This window comes from Rhamphochromis sp. 'chilingali' (genome assembly GCF_963969265.1).
Source record: "Rhamphochromis sp. 'chilingali' genome assembly, chromosome: 17".
Taxonomy (NCBI): Eukaryota; Metazoa; Chordata; class Actinopteri; order Cichliformes; family Cichlidae; genus Rhamphochromis; species Rhamphochromis sp. 'chilingali'.
The window spans coordinates 6,574,947-6,584,598 of NC_137944.1; the positions used below are offsets into that span (position 1 = coordinate 6,574,947).

At 42.9% G+C, this 9,652-nt stretch overlaps 1 protein-coding gene across 1 annotated transcript in view; it reads right to left on the reverse strand.

Annotated features, from left to right (window-relative positions):
• The window catches only part of LOC308384925 (hippocalcin-like protein 1), a 51,724-nt gene extending 42,292 nt beyond the window's left edge, over window positions 1-9,432 (reverse strand). Inside the window, exon 1 of the mRNA XM_080863591.1 lies at window positions 9,071-9,432. The gene's annotated coding sequence lies outside the window, so the exon portion shown is untranslated. The remainder of the gene's footprint in view (window positions 1-9,070) is intronic.
• Between the last annotated feature and the right edge of the window lie 220 nt (window positions 9,433-9,652).

The following is a 9,652-nucleotide window of genomic DNA, read 5'->3' on the forward strand; positions in this document are numbered from 1 at the left end:
GATCAGAGGAATCTTTTCAGAGATCTTATGACCTTTAATGGAAGTATTCCTTTTTGTGTATTGACACTGAAGGAATAATAAACTATCAAAGATCTTGGAACCCCATCTGTGGATTTTTTTCTTGCCTTTTATTTCAAGACAGATACTCTCCAGCTCTGTGGAGGACCGTTTGAGTGATGTAACTGTAGACTGATTTGTCTGGATGTAAGAATGCCTTTAATACTGTGACACAGAGAACTGCCAGATAAGAAAAAATATATATAACAGTGGCATTATAGTGGGATTTGGACCTTAGCTACCTGAGAAATTTTTTTTTTCAATTTGTTAAAGCTTCATTAGCATTTCCTCTGACTGGGTATTCACATAAAGTGAAACAATGTGCTGAATCTGAAATTAGATAATAAAGTAAGTAAAAACAGCTGAGGTGGATCTGAATTCCTGTGTTTTACTAGATGCTATCCCTCACCACAGTGAGCCAAAAGATTAATCAGTACAGATGGGAAAGTTGGGAAAAAATACAAAATGATATCCTGGCAATTACTCGACTAGATCTCCCACCACCCTGCTAACTGCTAACAGGCTAACTTTACGCAGTTACACTCTCTCACGTTTCATTTTAAGTTCTTTCTAATTAGTCTTTGGTTTTCCAAGCTTCTCCTGCTCGTTCAGTAGCTTCTAACGTCACCACGCCACACCTGCCACACCTGGAACTTAGTAACATGTTTTCCTTCTTGTTTGTTTAATGGGGGCTGGTAAACACTTTTCAGGAGCACTACCACCACCTTCTGACAGTTCCTTTTGCAGGCTACTACCATCGACACCATTCTAGCTGTTGCTATGCCAACTAATATGTCACACTAGCCCTCCTATTGGTGGTAGGAAGGCAAACAGAAAAGGAAAGCCCCTTAAGGTATGTAGTACTCAGGGGAGCGTTGCAGTAGGTAGTTACTCGCAGGGAGTCCACAGACCTGTATGATCCCTTCCTCATACGATGCCATTGATTAGTGGTAATTCAAACCAACAGCTCTGAAGCAGCAGCAGCATCAATACGTGCTCATTAGTGTGATCAGTCAGTATGCAAAAAGTCATATTCCCAGCTGCAAAGGAGACAAAAGAAAAAGAGTCTCCAGAAACATACAAGTGACTGTGTCAAATGAGGGAACAGGGGGGAAAAAAGCTGTTCACATTATAAGAGCACCATGCCACGGCCTGAAAGACAGGAAGCGCATTTACAGTAACCGAGCAGACTCCACAGAATAATGCTGCTCTTTTGCTCACAGTTCGACAGAAGGAGGTTGCTGTGTGATTGCACCAGCAGCCGGAGAAATGAGTCTGCAGTTGTTACGGCTGCTTGTAAATGCATACAAACCGGCCGATCCCAGATCGATTTTCTTATTTCTGATTGGCTCTCTGTTACTGTCGCGGGAGCCCTGCAAGAAGGCTACTGGTGGCGACGCTTAACTGACTGTTCCAAGGCACGGGCTGAATTTGTCACCGGGAACATTTTATCTCCATGTTCAATACAATTAGAGTGACATATATAATAATAAATAAATAAGAAAACACAGACGCGACAACAACCACCACTTTGTTTATGTTTATGAGACTGAGGTGGAGACACAGCTGGTGGTTATTCTTCCATAAAATTCCTTGCATTATGTTCAGGTGGAAGGGAGGCATCTAAATTGAGAGAGAAGGCCCGGAGGAGCGAAGAGTCAGGGGAGCGCCCTGAGAACAGAAGATATTTTTGTTTTCTCTCCTACTGTACAGCTTCTTGGAGTGAAGGGACTAATTAAACTACTTTTCGCTTCTTAGGGAGCCTTTTGGAATCGACAAAGAGACAGACAGAGAGGTACTTTTGTGGATGGACAGGAAGAGATTTGATTGAACGGAAGAGATGAAGAGAGAAATCGCTCTAAAGACACTAAAGTGAAATATTTTTGTGGTCTGGGAGAGACATGGAAGATAAAGCTGCACTGAGATATGATCTGAAGCGCGTGTGCATGTTTGTGTGTTCCCCACCACGCCTTATCAGTTGAGAGCTTGTGGCCCTTTTATGCTAAAGAACCTGCTCTCACATATTTTTTTCCTCCCCTGGCTTCATTAGCCAAACTGCACACCGAGCTCAGGGAGTAATTGGCTGCCCTTTCAGCCTCCTAATGGCAAGAGGAGAGGCAAGGAGAGATCAAGAGGCAAACAAGCAGAATTACAGTCATTTCATAAATAAAACCTCCACTCAGAGTCTTCTTGCTTTCCTGTGATCTGTTTTATTGTTTTTCACTAGCTACTTTATTGTTTTAACTCCCTGCTCTTTCCTTCTTCACTTATTTTCGGTCCTTTTATTAGAGGACAAAAAGAAGCGTCACAAAACACTTCTGTCAAATCCAGAACTCAGATTGTTTCCTTTTGATTTCAGACAGAGATTTGAGACAGAGTAGCTAGATCTTACAATAAGGAGCCTGAACAATAGTCTTGATTAAGCTTCATGTCTCATTCGCTTGATTCAAAAGATGCTCATAAAATGCAAAGCACTACTGTGCTAATTTACCCAGGACCGATGCTCTAATAAGCCCACAGAGTAAATGGAGGTTCACCTCGGACTGATAGGTAAAATCTTTGGATTTTAGCATTTTGCTTTAAACCATCCACCTCCAGCAGAGCAGCTGCTCTCTCGGCCTTATCGCAGTCATTATCAGACTGGATGTCTGACAGTCAGAAGACGCCCCTCCCAACTAGGATCAGAGCAGATTATGTGGCCGGCGGCGCACATGGGATGCATGGACATTGCGTTAACCCTTGTGGGTTACATCCCACTCCCGAACAGATCACGTGAAAACACATCCACACACAGAGATGACCATGAAAACATCTCTGTCTGAGTTGCTGATTCCCACTCATCCCATAATGATCATGTAAGCATTCACGACCCTCAAGCTATGTGTGAAGTTTGACGTAGTTTTGTGTCTTTTTAAGGAGCACTCCACTCGTTTTACACATGTGTGAAGTGTAATCAAAAAATGCTACTGAGTCTAAAAAAGCAGTTATAGTTGAATACCTTCTGTAGGTTTGTAACCCTGGAATGTCACACTGATGTCACCAGAGCACCTTTAGAACAGGATTCATTGAATTTTTCTTGTGTTATTTGAAGGAGAGTTGGGCTTGGTGAAAGTGGACATTAGTCTCTTGCCCTGTGGGAAATGTAGGATCTAATCTTTTTTGCAGCTCGTCGTACCTGTCACACCAAACTCTGCCTTTGCGGCATGATTTTAACGGTTCTTTTTATGAACTAGCTTCGATTCTTCCAGATTATGCTGAACTTAAATAACTGTTGGTTTTTTCTTTTAAGTCGGCTTCAAACATTTACATCTATTTCTATCTTGATGGATGACTTCTAACTAATCTAATATTTCTAAGCTTGTTTTTAGGAAGCTGTGTCATCTGTGCTCTTTCAACTTCAGAAACAAGTAAGTGTGACAGAAACAGGATCTATGTCCATCTGAGCTAACATAAGCTTAACAATATTATGCCTCATGTTGGAAATCAGGCCATGTTAAAACCCCGGTCAGACAGGCTCACAGACCAGTCAGTGATGATATGGCAACCACAAGTTGCAAGGGAAAAATGCATATTCCAAAACCAGTTGGAAAGTTTGTGGAAGCTGCTGTAAAATCAATTGTTAAAGCCCATTGTACACAGGCATAAAGAGGGGCTGCTGGCAAACACTAGTGTGAAACTGGTCGCAAAAAGGAATACGGTGCAGCACCAAAAATCTCCTTGTTATTAGTCTGGGCACCAACCATTGGTGGCAACAGCAATCTGCTAGCGACCAAAGCAACCACACAGAGGATTTTGGTGCAGCCTCTTCTTTGCAATCAGTTGGCAACAGCGACCACCCTCCACCAACCACTCACCAACTGGGTGGTGAGTGTAAAATGATTTGCTGTGCCACCTTGTGATTCAAAGTGGTATTACATGAGAGTACAGCTTGGAATCATTTCAACTTCAGTTGATATCTCTGAAGCGAAGTGTATACACATTTACTATTTATAGTTTACGCTATAAAAAAGTTGATTCTGTTCATCTGATGAACAGAATGAACTTTTGAGGATTTACTTACCTGGATGATTGAGCATGCATGAAAAAATTACTATCAAACTATTTCTGTTAGTTAGCATTATTACTATCAGCACAGTCAGTTGCTACAGTTTTGAGGTTCCATCTAAATAAATTAAGATTTTTGTTTTTTTAACACTTTAAGCAGTGTGGTCCCACGAATACCACATTTTCTACTGTGGTACAGAAGGTAGAGCAAATCGGGAGGTCGGTAGCTCGACTCCGTGCTGCTTCATTCTGCATGTTGACGTATCCTCAGACAAGATACTGAACCCCAAGTTTCCCCCAATACATCCATGAGAGTGTGTGCCCGAATGTTAGACAAGGCATTTAGGCATAGAAAAGAAACTGTCATCAATGTTTGTAACTGGGTAAATGATGCTTGTAATAGAAAATACTTAAAGTGTTCACAATGAGTAAGTAGTAAATCACTTTCTATTACAAGTCCATTTACCAAAATTTGAAACATGCAAATCATGGAGAAACCCTGCCAACACGTTGAGTCATTAACTTACATGAGGCATGGCTCTATCGAAGCAATAAAGGTTTATAGTATTATTGATACAAAATTGTTACGAAACAAAAATGACAGCAATCGCGTACCAACGTTACGAAGATGATCCAACTTATTGGGGCATTAATAATGTCTTGTTTTTGTTAGTTATGTGGTTTAGGTACAGTAGGTGATCATGTTGCTTTCGCAGAATGAATTGAGTCAATGTGTCACCGAATCAACAAAATCCTGTTCAAATTTTATTTAGAAAAATCACAGTTTGACTATAAAGGTTATTTAAGTTGCTTATAAGAGAAATTCAAAGGGCCATGAATCATTTAAACGAAGAAAGTCTTGTGTACATTAGTACCTAACAGCATCATTAAAATCCAGTTATGATGGTTCATGGGAAAGTGACTGCTCACATTTTGCTAATTAAATGTAATATCACTCTTGTAAAAGATAAACTGAACGATTTCCATTTCCACCCATTACTGTGTTATGCTACAGACCACAGATCCATTTTACACTCATTTGAAGTCTCTCTTCTCTTTTCGCATAATGACTGTTTTGTTTTGTATTGTTTTTTTTTTCCCGGAAAGGCCTTGGAGTTCTCCTCAGAGAAAAATAAATAAAAATCCTCTGACCTTTCGAATCTATCAGGTTACTGGAAGATGTACAAACAGCACACTTTTGCAGGGGCGGGGTAGTTAACCCAACTTTAAGCCTGGAGCTGTTTTGGACATGTACGTTTCCCCGGCCTCAGTCACATGATAAATGGACTGGTTCTTACATAGCACTTTCCTACTTGAGCACTCAAAGCATTTTAAACAGCACGCCTCAATCACCCTTATTAATACAAGCACTTTGTTTTTACACACATTCACACTCCAAGGATTGCATCGGAAATGCAACATAAAGTTCAGTATCCTACCCGAGTATACTTTGGATGTATCGAACCATGCAGATGACCTGCTCTACCGCCTGAGCTGTCGCCGCCACAGATTCACAGGATTTCCTTGTGTCTCTTCAAGAAAGATCTCCAAGATGCTGAGTCTGAATGTCCCTGCTGACCTGCCTTCACATGTAACCTTAATTGAAAGTGACTTTGAGGCTGCATCTATCTTGTCAAGAATTTCTGGCGGCATTATGTGAGAGCAGGGTCACATAAATGAGCAAGGCTACATTGTTTCCCATAATGTGAGAGCCTGCAGTGTAGAACATAGAAAGGGATGCATTATTCACACAGAAGCAATGCGTGAAAAAACCACCAAAGACAGTAAGAGATACTAATGAGGCCATTTCCTCAACTCTGCAACTCACTTGCCTCATTGATATACACGTTGACTGCGACATCGATCTTTTGCAAGGTGCTTCAGGGTTAAAACCTCTTTTCATGTGTATATACAAGCACGAGTTAGAAGTGTGTGTGCAGGCGGGGGTGCTTATGAGTCCAAGTGACTGAGAGAGTAGTGCTCCAGCGCACATTTATCTTCTTATGTAACAACTAGACAAGCAGATGCAGGCTAAATGCTGCCTCTACCCACCAAAAACATGAGCAGCACAATTCTGCTCACTTCAGACAGAATTCAGCAGGTTCCCTTACAACACAAGCCCCAAACACGGATCAATTTGTTGGGGCCGTGCCTCCACATTCCCATTAACCTGGGGTCGGGCTGAAAATGGCCATGTTAAAATGGTCTCTCTCATCATTCTCTTCGTCATTAGCTGCCCTAAATGACAGCTAGAGAATGACCACAAAGGCTTTCACCCCCACTCCCCCACCATGAGCTGCCAATCATGCGGCAGTCAGTATTCCTGACTGCCTGCACAGATTTCGCTTGTCTGCGCCCTGTGCCAAGCCTGATGGTAAATCTGAAAGGATTATACAGAAGGCGAGCAATAGCTGTGTGGCATTTAGGAAAGAAAAGACAGAGACAATGTGTCGTGCTATCAGCGAAGCTGGTGTGCTATCTCCAGGAAAAAGCAGAGCAGAGGTCCTAAACAGGGGTGCACCTAAAGCAGGGAGTCTGGGGTGTCACAGCCCCATCCTTGGGGGGGGGGGGGGGGTTGCCCTTTCAAAAATGATATGTTATGTTAAAAGTACCATAAGTCCAAATTATGTTGGAAAAAAAAGGTTCCACTGTCTTCCTTTAATGCATCACTGTAAATAATATTATTTAATGTTAACTAATGTAACATTTGGGGTTAGTCACGATTTTCTAATACTCAAACAGTCATTAAGATGACTGTCCTTTGTCTTGTCAACATATCTTCCTTGATTTTACTGCTGGGTGGTTGAATGCAGTGTACTACTAATGCCAAACAAGTGTGGTAATGTAATATGCAGTTTAGGGCGATCGTGGCTCAAGAGTTGGGAGTTCGTCTTGTAATCGGAAGGTTGCCGGTTTGAGCCCCGGCTTGGACAGTCTTGGTCGTTGTGTCCTTGGGCAAGACACTTCACCCGTTACCTATTGGTGGTGGTCAGAGGGCCCGGTGGCGTCAGTGTCCGGCAGCCTCGCCTCTGTCAGTGCGCCCCAGGGCAGCTGTGGCTACAATGTAACTTGCCATCACCAGTGTGTGAATGGGTGGATGACTGAATGTGTAAAGCGCTTTGGGGTCCTTAGTAAAGCTATACAAATACAGACCATTTACCATTAAAGCTAAACAAAACAACAAAAATTATAAAAATGACCCACTAACTACCAGCTATTCCACTGGCAAAGTGTCTGTCACAGTCATAGTTGGTGCTGCTGTACAAACAGGTAATAACAAACACAATCAGAGACAACGACAGCCAGCAAAACATATTTTTCGGAACGCGTTCAGAACTTAGAGGAAGTCCAGTTTATCGTTATGTTGCACCATTAAGCTAGCACATTACACATCAGCCAGAACAGTCATTCCTGAGTTGTTTAGAGCAGCGGTCCCCAACCCCCGGGCCACAGACCAGTACTGGTCCGTAAGTTGTTGAGAGTTGAGGCTCACGTGTGAAAGTCATGGTTTTCAGGATTTTTATCAGTTTTTAGCGTTATTTTTTTTAAATCATTTTTATCATTAACTCAGTTTCCCTGGGTCTCTTCCCGTGTGTTATGAATAAATCTTCTTTTTTGGTACTGGTACTGGTTTTATTTTGTTGTATTTATACAGACACCTTAAAGGCCGGTCTGTGAAAATATTGTTGGACATAAACCAGTGCATGGAACAAAAAACGTTGGGGACCACTGGCTTAGAGCGTGAGTGGAAGAACAGTTCCCAGTGAATATTGAATATATATTTTACTTGACATGCCCATCTCTAACAATGATGTGTTCTTTATTGCTAATTCGAGATGCAAACCATTACAATATTCCCTCAACATGTGCCTCACACTGGTTTGATTCACTCCTTCACATTGCAAAAGTGTGCTTAAATCAAAATGACTTTCTTCTTTAATTCTACCAACATATTTACTGCTTTTTGTTAGCCCCTGAGTTGGATGTTGTGCTTTAATGTCCCTGGCATATCGTTACAGGGCATACATGCTTCATAATACATATTTATGCAGGCAGGTCTCTTCACAATGACAACTTGCCAACTTGTCAATTTTCTAGTAGTTTATATTTATATTTGATAAAGTTTGTGTTTCCCACTCATTGTTTCTTGGTTCCCTCTTGTGCACACCCCACCCAGTTCTCAGTCCAGTATTGATATGTAATAATCACAGTGGATGCCCAGGAAAAGTGTTAACAACCGTGAACAGTGAACTAACCTCACTCACAGAGAAAAAAAGACATCACAACCTGAAATGTTGGGCTAGTCTTTGTTGGTACTATCTTATTTGATAAGCAGGCATACACAGCTGGTACAAAAGAAACAAAGATGTTAGTTTAAAATTTCTATAAACTCCACATTAGGCAAAAATGCATCATGCAATTAAAGAGCGTGATTAACGTAGGCTCCTCTGAACGGAAATGCTTTGCACTCAGTGGTTAACTAGTAACGCATTTACTATCAGGCTAGAAATAAGCCAGCAGGCAAAGATGTTGCCTCTTCTTCCGGAGGCTTCAGTGCAGCCCAAACCTGAGACCTGAGAGCAGGGAGGGAAGTTCCAGAGAAGTGCCACGCGCCTCCATCCTTTTGCCCCGCGTGAAGATCATTCATAAAAATGGCAGACCTACACTGCTTTCATCCTATTGGCTGTACAAAAACAGCCTTGTTTTTTTCTCCTCCTTTTATTTTAAAGAAATGTCCGGAGAACGACACAAACAGTCAAAAACACACACATACTACAGGCGGGAATATCTTCAGCTCGACTGGTCTGTTCACGCGGTTTATCAGCACCGCGCAGCCGGAAGACGAACAGTTTCCGCGAGTAAACAAAAGCGTCTGCGCCGCTTTCCAGAAACTGAATATTAGCCCTAGAATACATTAGGCATAAAAGCAAGCTAAACTGAAGCAATAACGTCGACCCGCTCCTCTTACCCGAATAGGCGAGGCAGTGTCGGTGCCGGTGAGGAGGGTATCCCTGCTGCAGGACAGAGAGAGATGCTCGTCTCGGCTCGCTCTTGTGCGACTTTCTCCGGAGCTCCTGGCTGAACAGCGTCGCTGGACCGGTCGCGTGCTCTTACTGCCGCTTGTCAGTGCACGCTCACACACATCCACACACGCGCAGGCTGAGTGACTGACTTAGTGGCCCCTGGCTACAGCAGCCGAACCCTTCAAACCATGATACCGTACAGGCGACAGGCATCAGTGATGGTGCTGCTGCTGTGGTGGCAGCTTTCTCTCCTCCAGGAGCCTGGGCTGGACAGGACGGCAGGGGAGGGCAATGTGTTTAAGTGGTATGCGCCGGCGGAGTGGATTTAAACGGGGGGATGGTGTAGCTGGGATTACGTGGTAGGGGTTTAATTAGATAGCCCTGCGCCCATTGGCACCAACGCTGCGCACAACCCTCCCCTCTCTCTCTCTCTCTCTCTCCCCCTCTCCCCTCTCTCTCCCGTCTCTCGCTCTCTTTGTCTTTGGCAGTAAAATAGCTGGATGTGTGGATCTCATCACCGGCTGATG